Source organism: Suncus etruscus, chromosome 11 (genome assembly GCF_024139225.1).
Source record: "Suncus etruscus isolate mSunEtr1 chromosome 11, mSunEtr1.pri.cur, whole genome shotgun sequence".
Classification (NCBI taxonomy): domain Eukaryota; kingdom Metazoa; phylum Chordata; class Mammalia; order Eulipotyphla; family Soricidae; genus Suncus; species Suncus etruscus.
In genome coordinates, this window is record NC_064858.1 from 37,526,450 (window position 1) to 37,542,810 (window position 16,361).

Sequence of the window (16,361 nt, forward strand, 5' to 3'; positions counted from 1 at the left end):
GCTGAAGTGGGGGATAAAACTAAGAACCTTTCAGTGAAATATTTGTCCTATTGATTTGCTTTCTAGTTATCCATTTCTGGATTGTATTCAAAATTGCTAACATTATATTACTTTAACATGTAATGGATTAGTTTTATGGTGTGAGACAATATAGCCTCCAATATTTAGAATAAAATCAGAACACCTGGCTGGGGGCAAATAACAAATCTGGAGCTAACAAATTGGACATGATATATGTCAACTTGTCAAGGTATCCTAACTGCCATGTGTTGCTTATTTTGGATATGTTCAGAAAGAGCTGAAAGGAGAGAACTTGCATATTGTGAGACAGCCCCTCCACACCACAGAAAAAGCAACAAATATTTAATTTCAAAATATTTCCCTGAGGGCTATTAGAAACACCCCAAGAAAAAAACTATCATGAGAAAGAGGCTCCCCCACAAGAGTAGCCCTCAAGAGCATGAGGAAAAACTCAAAAGTGGAGAATTAAAAAGCTCACCAGGATGTCTCTAATATTCTAACCTTGTTTATCTCTCCTGTATCCCCTGTCTTGATTCATTGAGGTTGGGATTTGATTTGTTTCCCCCATGCCCTTGTGTAAGAAAAGTATAAAATGTATCGCTTCTCAGCCTTTGACTAAAATGAAGTGTAGTATCTGTCCTTACCAGTTTAATATCTGATATGTTGTCTATCTGACGACAATATATTAAATGGATTTTTGGCTCTAGGAACTGGAATAGGAGCTTGCTCCGTCCATTCCTCGTATCGACTTACTAGTGCAGTACCTCCAGGAATGGTGCATAGAAAAAAAAAAAGGAAGTATAAAATGTATGCAAGCTTTCTAGACTCTAGAGTCTTGAGTATAGGCCAGTTTGGGGTGGGGAGGAAGGAAACTTGGGATATTGGTTATGGGAATGTTGCACTGGTGAAGGATATGTGTGTGTGTGTGTGTGTGTGTGTGTGTGTGTGTGTGTGTGTGTGTGTATTAAAAAATAAAAAAAAAGGAAAGAAAAGATAAGACCTCCCAATTCTTACCACAGGCTGTGTTCTTTACACTGACTGTATAGAAAGAGGAGGTACAGTAAATGCACCTCATATACACCTCAACCCAGGCCCTTTGCCTGGGTTGGGGGACAAAAATAAATAAATAAAAATAAAAATATAAAAAATATAAAATGTATGCAAAAGGACTGCTCAGGCTTTCTGTGCCTCTTTTGCTCTGAGTTCTTAACTCTGAGCTCTAATAAAGTCTTTAACTATCTCTGGTGTCTCTGTGGTTATCAATTTTACCATTGTCTTTAACATTTAACCTTTTAGATATAATTTGTGATATGAATTTCAGTAGGATGATTCATTACCAGCTTGCTAAGTCTCAGACCTATAAATATTTTTGAACTAAATAAATTTGTTCTATGAAAGACTTTACTATAAAATCTTTCTATATCTCATTTCAGTTTCATCAGTTCTATCTTTTGCATCTCAAAATTTCAGAGTCAATTTACTAAATTTTTTTGTATAAGACAATATATATATATATATATATATATATATATATATAATTTATTAGCTTTTGGGTCACACGTGGCTGCATTCAGGGGTTACTCCTGGATCTGTACTCAGAAATCACATCCTGGCAGGCCTGGGGGATCATATGGGATGTTGGGATTCGAACCGCTATCAATCCTGGATCGATTACGTACAAGGCAAATGCCCTAATGCTATGCAAACTTTCTAGCCCCAGACAATATATTTTAACTTATCTCAATTTTCCTATTGATGTATCTTATTCATGGATATCATGTGGTATTATATTTAATTGTAAGTATAATTATCATTTATAATATTACTTTATAATACTTTATTATACTAAATGACAAATGATATTAATAAACACGAACTTTATTTCAAAAATTAAAAGTATTTTATTTTTTGTAATTCTATTCTTAATAGAATATATTTGGGGCTCTTAATAAACTATCAAAAGAATTTCTCAGAGACATTTACCAACGACATACAATAATATATGATATAAAATAAGCTGAGTATTCTCTATTCCAGAGATGTGTCTCTAGATAAGCTCTTCAAAAACATTGAGTGTTCAAATTTTAAGTTATACTTTAATTTTAAAAAGTGATATTTTTCCACTCTTAGCTTATGCTTTAATCTTGCCAGAACAATCTGTGAAAACCACAGGCATATTGGGTTGTTTACGAGACAACCAGGTTCTTCCATAGAGGAATTGAACAACAAAAGGTACCTACTTGTTGTCTCTCTTTTGGATCTCTGCCAGTTCATCTTATTTAGGATAGTTTACAAGGGCTAGGTGTGTGGTGCACACTTATAAAGAATTAAAACAAAAAGAAAATTGATATCTTCATTTAAAGACTACAAAAAACCTTAAAATATGAATGTTTCTGAATTTCACAAATATTCACATTCTTCATAGTGAAACATTAAAGTACACAAAAAGCATTATTTTGTTTCACTTTAATAAAAAAATCTATAAACCACAATGTATCCCTAATTGAATCATTTCCTTTGGTGTCATAGTATAGCCATGATTAATTTTGATTGTTATCCAATTAGTTTAAAGTAGATTCTCTAAGTTATTTTATCCAATTATGCAAATAAGTTGTATTTCCTCACACTCTAGCTTTGATGAAATCAAAGCTCTCTGATATAGTTTATAAAAGTAGGGGGGGGTGCCATAGGACATACTGTGGTTTGATCTCTGGCATCCCATATGATCCCCCAAGCCAGAAGTGATATCTGAGCACATAGCCAGGAGTAACCTCTGAACATTACCAGGTGTATCCCCAAACAAACAAAAAACAAAATTAGGAAGGAGAAGGGAAAAATGTAAAAAAACGAAAAAAAAAAAAAAAAACGAAAAAATATTGAGACTGGAGAGGTGGTGCAAGCAGTAGGGTGTTTGCCTTGCACGTGCTAACCTAGGACAGGCTACAGTTTGATCCATCAGCATCCCAAGCCAGGAGCAATTTCTCAGCGCATAGCCAGAAGTAACCCCTGATCATCACCAAGTGTGGCCCAAACAAACAAACAAAAAACAACAACAAAAAAGAGAAAATACTATAATTTATGTACTAATTATTACAAACCATTTTAATTTATATTTCTCCAACCAATAACAATGCATCAAATGCAGAACATGTCATTCTAAAAGCTATTTCTTATGAAACACTTTAAACAAAAAAGTGTTTTATTTCTAATACTACAAAAATGTTGTGAAATAATTTGTTTTATTTGCAATATTCACTCCATAATTCAACTACACTTAACCCACTTTGATTAGACTGCAGTGTAGATCTTGTAATCTTGGGCACAGCATCTTCAATTTCAGTGCATAAGAACAATCATCTAAATCAGAGTCACTGACAATCCTCAACTGCATAGAACAACCAAAGGGCTTTCTATATGAAATTGAACCTGGTGAATATTCCCAGAGAACTTGAGGCGTTGAAAAGCTCTGTATTGTTGTTATGTCTTTTTCTTCCTTTTTACCTTTCTTCTCTGAAATTGATATTTATAGCCTCTAGAAGGACTCCTTCCATTTTTTGCTTGTTTGATTTTTGCCCCATTTTATCTTTTACCTTCCTTCAAACAAAACCACATAACTTGAACCAACTTTTTCAGCCTTGTAAAATTATGCATATTACATAATAGTGCTATGACCTGAAATATAACTATAAGGAATTTAAATAAAATCTCTCATAAATATATATAATAATGTAATAGAAAATTTCCTGATTGCTATGTGTTGAACTCGTATTTTTCTGATCTACTACACAATACTAAAAACTGTTAAATTGTGTGCTCATTTGCACATCTCTTACCAAAAATCTCCATCTTCTTTGCTTTAATTTTAGTTGTAAATTATTTCTTACTTTATTAGATGTATATAGTTTTAATTTTTGGTCAGTAGCTTAAAATTTTAATTTTATGTTGGTGTCTTTTAACAGCTATTAATTTGATCATTATTTAATTATATACAGTTATAAATTTAATTTAAATATTTGTAAAGTTATTTGTGAGATCTATTTTGAGATTTTTATGTATCATTAAACATGTATCTTTCAAGATGTCTATAAATTTTTTCACTTTTCATACATAGTTTTTCTCGTAAAAATGTGAAATATATTGATCTATTGTCTTTTTTTACTTTTGTTTTTGTTTCAGGCCATACTTAGATGGATCAGATGCAATGCTGGAAATAAAACCAGGGTAACATGTAAGCAAGGTCAAAAGGACAAACAGATTATGCTCCTATACTATTGCTAAGATTCTAGCAAAATATTCTTTTTAATAAAGAACACTTCACTAATTTGTTTTTAGTTGTATTTAATTGATCTCTAACTCAAGGAATACATCTTGTTACTTTAGAGTTTAAATTCATAGATAAGAAATGTTAAAATATTTATGTTTTATTGTTTATACCTATCTTTAAAAAAATAATTTCCTAGGGCTGGAGAGATAGCACAGTGGAGGGGCATTTGCCTTGCATGCAACTGATCCAGAATGGATGGTGGTTCGAATCCCGGCCCACCATATGGTCCTCTATCCTTGCCAGGAGCAATTTCTGAACACAGAGCCAGCGGTAACCCCTGAGCGCTGCCAGTGTGATCCGCCCCCCCAAAAAAAAGAAAGAAAAAATTTCCTTTTTCTTTATAAGGGCCATTCCTGGAAGTACTTTCGGTTTTGTGAGCTGAGAGTCAAATTCAAGCCTTTTAGCCTTTGAATTTATTTCTTTTCTATTGTCTTCTAAATCAGATTCTATGTTTTCAGCATCAGACCAATTACTTCATTTTATTTATTTATTTATTTATTTAAAATGTGATACATGTGAATAAAAATGTAAATTTGACATGGTAGCAAATTTTCATAGAATATTTTATTTGATTTGTTATAAATCTTTTCATAGAATTTATTTCTGACTTGTATAGTAACAAGGAGTAGACCATGGAATCTCCAAAGAACCAATGATAGTTTATGGGTGTGGTCAGAACGTTCATCCTTGTCATCCAAAGTGTAAGCTTTTTCAGCACCATTACATTTTATGTCTAACAGGACGTAATGTAGAGAATAAAACAACATGTGGTATTATGTAAATTCAATCATTTGTTTTGAAAACATTTTATGAGATGCTCATATTTTATATGTAACATTTCTTTTTTTTTTATTTAAACACTTTGATTACATACATGATTGTGTTTGGGTTTCAGTCATGTAAAGAACACCCCCCATCACCAGTGAAACATTCCCATCACCAATGTCCCAAGTTTCCCTCCTCCCCACCCAACCCCCGCCTGTACTCTAAACAGGCTCTCCATTTCCCTCATACATTCTCATTATTAGGACAGTTCAAAATGTAGTTATTTCTCTAACTAAACTCATCACTCTTTGCGGTGAGCTTCCTGAGGTGAGCTGGAACTTCCAGCTCTTTTCTCTTTTGTGTCTGAAAATTATTATTGCAAGAATGTCTTTCATTTTTCTTAAAACCCATAGATGAGTGAGACCATTCTGCGTTTTTCTCTCTCTCTCTGACTTATTTCACTATGTAACATTTCAATAAAATGTACTTACTAAATATTGAGTTACGTGTTTCTAATATAAACTATAAATTACCCCCTATATTTCAGGTCCTCAGTATCTCCAAAAAAGGATGAAAAATGTGTCCATGTAGATGTTCATAAAAATATATATCTTAATTATGCTTGGAAAGAAGAAAATATGTTTGTAGGCATATTGTGACTGAGATGCTCTGGACTGTTCATTCTATTAGGTTCAGGTTTCTTTAAGATACAAAATAACTTACAAGAGACTTTCACATGAACAGATCAAATGAAAGCTGCAAGTCTAGTGCCTATTTTATACTGCATACACGTCTTGCTTGAAGTAAATTCTTTTGAAAATCCTGTAAATGTAATAATTTCCTGTTTTTATAATATCAACATTTTCCACATTTGCATTTTTCTTTGAACCTTCACAGGGCGGTCTGTTAAGACCACAGATGCTATTTGTTTGTTTGCAAGCCTACCTGGTTTCTCACTGAAGATGAACAACTATTGATTCAACAGAAGGTATGTGTATCTCTCTCTTTTCTCTGTGCATTAGGTATAGTTTACAAATACTAGATATGGTGCAATATTTATTCTTAAACAGATGATTGACTATGGTCTTACTTTGAGTAATTAACCTAGAAAAAACTTATATTTTGTACATGTCAACATATTCATGGGGAAAATTAGTTATATACTTGAAAGCAATGAATAGTGGTGCCTGTCAATCAACAAAATTAAATAAGGAACCTTATCATATTAAAAAAGGAAATATTTATTTTGGAATTCATAATCAACACAGATATAATTGTCAATTTTTATTTTATCCCCTTTAATATTTATTCATTCTTAACATTTATTCACACTTTTGTGAAGGTCAAATTAATTCCTTTCACACTGACTTAGAGTAAATTAAAAGTTTTCTTATTAAAGATAAAGATGATGTAACCTCTGTGAAAAGCTAACTTACACAAATGATAAAGAATCAAGATAAAAAGTATGAAAAAAATTTCCAAAAATAACATGCTGTATACTAGTACCACACATTATTTTAAACTCACAAGGTAAACTATGATTTAAAAATAGTTAATTATGTTAAAGCTAAATAAGGGTAAGTATAGAAAATATATTGTCATTGATAAAGAGCTAGCTAAATAGGAAGAGTTTTATATACATTGTCTTTTGTCTTTTACTCCATTTTAGTAAATCAAATTGCTGGACATAAATTTAAAAGTCAACTTTTCAATGTCAGAATTAAATCTAAATTCTACTTATTATAGAGCCCATTGACTAATTTATCAAATATATTATGTGATTTATTATAATGGTTTAAGCAATAAACTCTTCATTGAGTTTTGACAAAATAGGCTATTTCTAAAAATTTGAAAAAATGTACTGATACATAATCTTTGTCTATCATTGGGGTCTTAACTATTAAGTCATTTGTCAATCTGTTACTAGGGTAGTTTTCAACTTTTACTTTATTATATAGTTTCTGTTTGAATAGCTTTTGTTTTCAATATAAATTGATTAGTATAGAAATCTTACCTAAAATTTAGAAATTTTATCAATTTCAAAGACATTAAAAATAAAAGATCATTTGATATCAACTCAGTCTCATAATAAACACGTGTCTAAGGAAAACTATTTTAATACAAATACTCCCTATTTTACATAGATATGACATTCACTTGAAATATTATTCATAGAGTTGAATATTCTTACTATTATAACTTTTATTTTATATTTTTCTAAACAATGATACAGCATAAATTAAATAGTATTTCAAGAACTCAATTATGAAACAAATTTCAACGTGTACAATATTTAAACATCTAAGGAAATTAAGGGCAGACTTTTACAATATGCAATATTTTCCAGAGAGTAAATAGTGCTGCTTACAAATAGAGCTCCACTTTTCAACTGATACTCTAAGTAAACTGAGGAACCTGTCATCTTAGACACTGTCTTCAAATTCAGTGCTTAGGTGTAGTTATCAAGAAGCACAGTCACAACAAGTTCTCAGATGCAGAGATGAACAACCAAAGGGTAACCTATGCAGAACTGAATCTACATGCCAATTTGAAGAGACAGCAAAGAAAATCAAAGGAACTCAAAAACTCTGCCACAGTAACTGAACAAGAAATAACCTATGCAGAGTTAAATCTTCAAAATGTTTCTCAAGATCCTCATAGGAATGACAAACACTACCACTGCAAAGGTAAGACATTTAGTAGACCCAAGATATAACTGGCCTAGGATCTGTGAAATTGGAGTACACAGTAATGAGACAGAGTAGAAAATGTATTCCATTTGTTTTGATGAGGATTAGATTTTGAATTTAGGCTATGGTGTGATAATATATTTTAGGATTAATTTTATCCCAGCATAGTAACTTGAAGCTCTTGACTAAAAACTCGTATTTGTTATATTTACTGATAATGCATTAAATTCAATAATAATCAGAGATAACATCAGAATGGCAGACATAATTTCTGTATCCAAGTTCATATTTGTGATTCGCTATGAACGAGGTTTGGCTGTATGCAAGTATCTATTTTTTTTCACTCTTTCCATTTACTCAAGCAGATTTACCATCAAAACAAGAGAAACTGATTGCTGGGATCTTGGCACTCTTATGCTTTGCATTAATGGTAACATTGATCACAGTTATTTCCTGTAAGTAAATTTTAAAATAATACTAAGGAAACTTTCACTTTAATGTTTGCCTGAACCTTTAAAATGTTTTATAATGTGAATAAAAAACTCCCAATTTTTAATAACCATATATAATATGGTTATTATTCTAGTTATGTCAATAAATCTAACTATGAACTGAGAGGTTATTGCATAATACTAGAAAACTCAAAAACCAAGTAATGTTAAGAAATGGTAACATTTGTTTTTTTTTCAGGCTTTGAGATATATATGTGTGTATATATATATATATATATATATTAAATACATTGATCTTAAAATCAATTTATTTCAGATTATTTTAATCCTTATAACTCTAAAAATTCTCAGGCCGTAGCAATAGCACAGCAGTAATATGTTTGCCTTTCACGTGGCTGATCCAGGATGGACCTTGGTTTGATCCTTGGCATCCCATATGGTCCCCCACACCAGCAGCGATTTCTTAGCGCATAGTCAGAAGTAACCCCTAAGCGTCACCAGGTGTAGTTCAAAAACCAAAAGGAAATAAAAAGAAAATCTAAAACTTCAGCAAATAAAATTTAACTCAGAAAAATTAATATGACTTATTTATCTATATTAATATTTATAAAAATAATTATATTTTCTAGCTTCTAACATGAGGGAACCAAATAATTCATCTCCATCAAACTGGACACAGAAAGGTAAAATAACTGTAAAGCTTCTAATGTTATCAGTAATATATATTTTATCTCTATGTCCGGTTTGTTATATGTATAAATGGAGTCAAGAAAACTCAAAGTATTCAATTTCTGGCTTTGATTCAGTTTGTCCATAGTACATTCTTAACAACAAATTGTCCAAGTGCATTGCCAGGACCAATCCCCAAGTACTGCAAGAGAGTAATGGTGAGCAACATCAGTAAAGGTGCCTCCAAAATTATATAAAAATTTTAAATTGTGGGAGTAAATTATAAAGTCAAGAAATATATATTAAATAAATACAGAAGAGTGAATTTCTTAAGCAATAATAAGCAGACGCATTCATTTAAAAGTCTATCTATAGTTGAAAATGGTTTCAAATGTCTACTAAAATTTGGCCAGAAAGATAAATATAATAGTCTAAATGTGGAATACTCAACTGAGAAATAGTGCAGCAAGTAGAGCAATTTTCTTGTATTTGGCCAATCCAATTCCCTCGTTGGCATCTCACATAGACCACAGAGCCTACCGGGATTAATTCTTCAAATTATAAAACAAAATAAAATGTAGATCAGTTCATTGAATTACATTGAGTGGACCTTGTTTGTACATTCTCTTGATCTTGTATGTAAATTAGGGAAGAGAAGATTACCCTTTTGTTTGATTATGTATATACCATTCTCCGAATGTTTATAAATTTATTTATAAATGTATTATGTATAAATAACAATAAATTTTTATTTACATATATGATCTCTTAAATTTTAACTCATAGTCTTTCTCCAGCTTATCATTGTAAACGCTGTCCAGAGGAATGGCTCCTATATTCCAACAGTTGTTACTATATTAGCAGTCAAAAAAAGACATGGCATGAAAGTTCAAAGGACTGTATTTCTAAAAATTCTAAGCTGCTTTATATAGACAATAAAGAGGAAATGGTAAGTTTTTTTAACATTACTTTTTTTAACATTTTATTAAATATACATAAATCATTATGTTTAAGGATTTTATCAATGTTATTATTTATTGTACTCAACTTAATAATATTGCATAACTTGAATTCAGCTATTCTTAAAATGGTTTTATACCATGATGAACTTTTGATATTTGGGAGTATATTATTATTTTTTATCTTTTTTTCTTAAAGAGTGTATATGCTAGATAATCAAGGTTCATCTAGACTCAGTACAACAGAATCACCCTTGGCAATGGTTGAGGGACTATATGCCGTGCCAGCGAATGAATTGGAGTCATCAAAATTCCAGGCATATACTTTAATTCCCTCATTTCTCAGATATCATATTTAATTAAAAAATTTTAGGTTTTTTATCAGAAACAAAGTATTTGAGAGTGAAAACTACTACATGATGTATGGCTCTTTCCCAGCAGGATGCATGGCTCTTTCCCAGCTTGTAGCCAACCCTGTTTCTAATCCCTGAATCACATATGATTTTCAGAGCTCATCTGGAGTGATCCACTTGTAACCAGTATTATATCAGATGTGACTAAAAAATGATACATTTTCATTCTAGTACTTTTATTCAAAAGTTAGCCATGCCAGAAATTATTTGGGAGTTTTTCTATTTCTTCAATATTCTTAATGAGTTTGGAAAGGAATGGACCTCTCTGCAAGACTGAATGTTTTCACTCATGAATCAGCTGGACCTGAGCTTTTGTTTTGGAGAAGCCTTTTGATTATCATTTCAATCAGCTTTGGTAGTTGTGTAAAATATCATTATAAAATATACATTTTTATGATTTCAATTGATTGAACATATTTTATGAATTATTACAATGTTTTATTCATTAAATGTCTGATTTTCCTTTTTAATTTATTTTGACTCAACATGAAATATACTTAAAAAGTTTTCATAATTGAGTTTCAATTATGCATGTCCAATACCCATCCTCCACCAATGCAGGTTTTTCCTGCTACCAATGTCCCCCATTTGCTTCTTGCTATCTCCCTCATCTCCATGCTGCCTGCCTCTATGGCACACATCCATTTTTCTTTCTTACACACACTCTCTCTGTCTCTCTGTCTCTGACTTTCTCCTCCCTCCCCCTTTCCTTTTTACACTGGTTTGCTATATTGCTACTAAAGAACAAATCACTTTACCTCCTTTCAGCACCAAGTTATCATCCAGAGTGCTCATTTCCAGTGGTTCCTTATATACTAACCACACTCACTTTCCATTAGTTGTAAGCTTCTAATATGGTCCAGTACTCCTGGTCCTCCTCTTTATTATCTTAGGATATTAATATTAAACTAGTTTTATGTTTTTTATTTTTTTGTTTTTTAGGCCACCCATTGATGCCCAGGGGTTTCTCTTGGGTATGTACTCAGAAATTGCTCCTGGCTTGGGGGACCATATGGGGCACTGAGGATTGAACTATAGTGTGGTCAAGGCAGATGACTTACTGCTCTGCACCACTGCTCGGGCCCTATGTTATGCTATTTTTATATTCCACAATCATTCCATGTCTATTCCTATCCCTATGACTCATTTGACTCAGCATAATACTCTCTATAGCCATCCCTGTATAAGGAAATTTCATGACCTGATTTTTCCTAACAGCTGCATAGTATTCCATTGTGTAGATGTACAGCTGTTGCTTTGTCTAATCATTTGTTCTAGGTCACTTGGGTTGTTTCCAAACTTGACAATTGTAAATAGTGTGGTCATGAACATGGAAATGCATATGACATTTCTTTATTGTGTGTGTGTGTGTTTTTGTCACTAGGGTATATTCCTCTGAGTGGTATTAATCAATCATATGAAAGTTTAATTTCTAATTTTTGAGGAATATCCATATTGTTTTCCAAAAATACTGGGCCAATGTACAATATTATCAGCAGTGAATGAGAATCTTTTTCTCCCCACATACACATCAGCACTATTTATTGTTCTTCTTGATGTGTGCCAGATCCTGTGGAGTGAAATATTGCATTGTAGTTTTGATTTGCATATTCCTGCTGACTAATGGTGCGGAATATATTCTAATGTCCCTTTGGCCATCAGTAATTCCTTGAGAAAATGTTTCTTTATTTCCTCTCCTCATTTTTCCTTCTTGCTAGGTTTTACTAGTACCTTCTGTCTTAGATATTAACCCCTTAATTGCTGAAAAATGGTATCTTCATCTTTGAAAATATCTTTAGCATTAATATTATGAAAAGAATACCTATATTTTCCTTGATCTACCCTATGGTTTAAGTTTTTATACAAAATTTTACTTTATATTTTACTCTTTAGCATGGTGTCAGTAAGATGTTTAAATTAGATTCCTTACATTTAGCTAGCCAGGTTTCCCAGAAGCACTTATTGAAGAGGCTTTCTTTGTTCCACTTCACATTCTTTGCTCTTTTTCCAATTAACTTATTATATGTCTGGGGATCTATATTTGGATGTTCTTTTCCACTTATCAGAGAGTCTGTCTTTATTTCAATACCATTACATTTTATTAGTACTATTTTATTGTACAGTTTTGAAGATGGAAAGATGATGCACCCTATCTTCTTTTTCCCCAAGTATTCCTAGAGCTATGTGTGAAGGTTTATTGTTCCATATGATTATCATAAGTGCTTGATCTATTTCTTTGAAAAATATATGGATATTAATATAGAAACTGCATTGAATTTGTATAATACTTTGGGAAATATAGTCAATTTAATGATGCTAATACTACAAATCCATGACCAGGAAATGTGTTTCCATGTCTTTATGTCTTTATTTTGAAGTAGAGCTTTGTAGAATTCTTTCCATAGGTCTTTCAACTATTTAGATGAGTTGATTGTAAAGTATTTTGTTTTTCCAATGTATACTTGTGAATGGAATTGTTTGTATAACGTCTCTTTTCTTTAATTATTTGTATATAGAAAAGTCATGACTTCTGATGTTAGTTTTGTACATTGCCAGTGTACTAGAGAGATTTTTTTTCTGGAATATTGTTTGTGAAGTCTTTAGCATTTTCTAAGAAGAGTATCATATCATCCACAAAGAGTCAGAGTTTGAGTTCTTTCTATCTACACTATTGATATATTTTTATTGCCTAATTGTGATTACAAGTAACACCCTCAATGCAGTACTAGATTCAATAGAAGTGGCCAGAGTGTGCAATAGTGTCTTGTGTCAGATCTTAAAGGAAAGACTTTTAAATTTCCCATTAAATATAATATCTTTGATGAACTTACTCTTCTTAGATAAGACTATATTGGGGAAAGTTTCTTCAAATCCCATCTTGGTATTTTTATTATGAATGGGTATTGGATCTTTGTTGATGTAATGACAGTTGATCCTAAAAACACCAATGGACATGCCCCTGGGCATACCCCTTGAACACACACCCTGTCACACTGGGTATTCAAAGAAAAATTTGGACAGTTGGAGGAGGGACCAGTGTAGTGATCAGAGCAGTGCTAGCACATCCAGTGTGGGCTGGAGATAAAGCATTAGAGATGCTGCCTCCTTTGTGTCTATACCTCAATGTTTCTCTCAAACCCAGGCTACAGGTCTTCCCTGGCCCACTCTATCTGGTGAATCTCTCTTTCTCCCACTGTCTCTTCCTCTCTCTCTTTTTCCCTCTCTCACTCCCTCTTTCCCTCCCTCCAAGAACTCCAGGCAGCAGCAGACCTCAGACTCTGTGCCTGCAGGGAATGAAAGTTTCTACTTGTCTCTCATTTCTCTTTTTGACCCCAGCTACCCAGATAAGTGCACCAGTGCCCAGGCAGCTACACTTGGTGTCATTGGGTGGGTACGAGGCCCCATCCAGCAGTTGGGCTCTACAGATCCCTTCCTAGCCTTGGAGTTCTGGTTTATAATTGCAGCTTGTCATGACCTGCAGATAACTGCAGTAATCTGCAGATAAATAAAGTATTGCTGCAGATCTTGTCAAATGCTTTATCTTCATTTATTGATATGATCATATAATTTTTATTATTTAATTGGTATGGTGTATAATATTGATTGACTCTTGTATGTTGAACCATGTCTTGTATCCCTGGGATAAATTCTACTTGGTCATAGTGTATTAATTTCTCTATAAATTGTTAGATTTTATGTACTAGTATTTTGTTCAAGATATTTTCATCTGTATTCATTACATATCGGCTTAAAATTTTCTTTTTATGGTGCCTGCTTATGCTATCAGGGTGATGACAGATCAATAGAGATTGTTTGAGACTTTTTCTATTTCTTCAATTTCCTCAATGAGCTTGAAAAAGAATGGTCCTCTTTGCAAGTCTGAAAATTTGGGCCTGGCTTTTGTTTGGGGAAGTCTTTTGATTACCATTTCAATTTCCTTGACATTGGTGGGTCTGTTGAAGTATTCAAAAGCATCTAGGTTCAAACTTGAGTGATTATAGGGTCCAATAATTAATTTATTTCTTCTAGGCTTTTTCCTATTCTGCCATAAGATTCTCAAGGTAATCTCTAATTATCCTGTGAATTTCTATGGTGTCTATTGTGACAATATCCTTTCATTTCTAAGTCCGTTTATAATGGTTCTCTTTCTTAGTGAATAATTTGTGCTATACCTGTTGGTGCTCATGGGTCACACCTGGCTCTGCACTCAGGAATTACCCCTGGTGTGTTCAGGGGATTGATTGTTAAGGGATTGAATCCAGGCCTGCCAAATGCAAGGCAAGAGCCCTACCCATTGTGCAATCGCCCTGGCCCCAGGTTTATCTATCTTGTTTATTTTATCAACAAGTTCTTGCTTTTCATTGATCTCTTGTATTGTCTATTTTTTTCAATTTTCTATGCTCTATATTTTTGTTTATTTGTTCTTTTTTTTTTTTGGGTCCCCCCTGGCAGTGCTCAGGGGTTACTCCTGGCTCTATTCCCAGAAATAGCTCCTGGCAAGCTCGGGGGCCATATAGAATGCTGGGATCCAAACCATAGCCCTTCTGCAAGGCAAACACCCTATCTCCATGCTATCTCTCTGGCCCCTGCTCTAATTTTTATTATTTGTTTCTTCCTGCCTATTTTTGCCTCATTTTGTTGGTCACTGCTAAATACTTAAACTTGGAGTTTAATTTATTTATGTAGGCCCTTTCTTCCTTCTTGATAGTGATCGCAAAGCTATAAATTTCCCTCTTCATACTACTTTTTCTGTGTCTCTCTGTTAATTTATGTTCTAATTCTCATTGCTTTCTAGGAATCTTATTATTTCCTCTTTGAGTTCTTAACTGGATCACTGTTTTTTCAGTTGTAAGCTATTTCATTTCTGGGTATCAAAGTTGTTTCTCTGTTTCCTTGTATTTTCAGTGCATCATGTTCTGAAAAGTTTGCTGATGCATTTTCTATACTCTTAATTTTATAGAGGTATGTTATGGCTCAGCATGTGGTCTACTTTATAGAATGTTTGATATATAATGAAGGAAAATGCTTATTTGATCTTTAAGATTTCTTTCTTTGAAACCAGTATATTCTTATTGAGTTTTAGTCTGGTGGATCTATCAAGAGGTGATAGAAGAGTGTTTCAGTCTGCAAATATGTCTTTTCTGTTATTCTTTTCCATTTTTTATCTCACATGTTCTTGTCTAATTTATTTTTGAAATTTTTCTTATTTTATAATATTGAAATTTTCTAATAAATGAGTTATACATTCATATTGGAGTCGTAGCTTCACTTTAACTTTTAACATTCTATAACTTAATTTTTATTATTTGTTAGACTTCTATTATCATGTTATTTGAGATTATTAAAATAAAATAATCATATATGCTATTATACATTCTGAAAGCAATTCATTCAAGATATGTGATTTAGAGTTATTTTCTCTAAATTTATCATATGTGACTTTTCTACTAAAAGAATAAACAGTCTATTGCTGGGAAAATAGCTTTATCTATCATTTTCTGGAACATTCTTTTATACTTTATCTTTGCAATATCTTTTTATCTTAAAGCCATTTTTAAATATATTTTCTTGATATTTTATATCTTATACTCTTTTATGGTCAGTATTGAGATGTTTGTGTACATTTATAGTGCTCATGGAATGTTTTCTGAATTAGGACTCAAGCCAAGTCCCCTTCAGTCAAACTTTTATCCTTGTGATTTGTTTATTATGTGTTCAAATATCTTTATTTTTTAATAATGATTTTTTTTTTTGGTTTTTGGGCCACACCCTGTGACGCTCAGGGGTTACTCCTGGCTATGCGCTCAGAAGTTGCTCCTGGCTTCTTGGGGGACCATATGGGACGCCGGGGTATCGAACCGCGGTCCGTCCTAGGCTAGCACAGGCAAGGCAGGCACCTTACCTCCAGCGCCACCGCCCGGCCCCCTAATAATGATTTTTATTTTGACCAAAGTGGATAACATATTTTTCACAGTAATATTTTAGGTACATATTGACATTGAATCAAGGGAATTCCAACCACCAAAGTTGTCCTCCCTCTACCCTTGTTCCCAGCATGCATCCATATT

General features: G+C 32.7%; 1 non-coding gene and 1 pseudogene across 1 annotated transcript; both read left to right on the plus strand.

Moving 5' to 3' along the window:
* Positions 1 to 617: 617 nt before the first annotated feature.
* Positions 618 to 807, plus strand: LOC126023325 (U2 spliceosomal RNA). Its single transcript, XR_007500489.1, has one exon. It is a non-coding gene; the product is annotated as a U2 spliceosomal RNA (small nuclear RNA).
* A 211-nt stretch (positions 808 to 1,018) lies between these two features.
* Positions 1,019 to 1,141, plus strand: LOC126023234 (uncharacterized; annotated as a pseudogene).
* Positions 1,142 to 16,361: the final 15,220 nt, after the last annotated feature.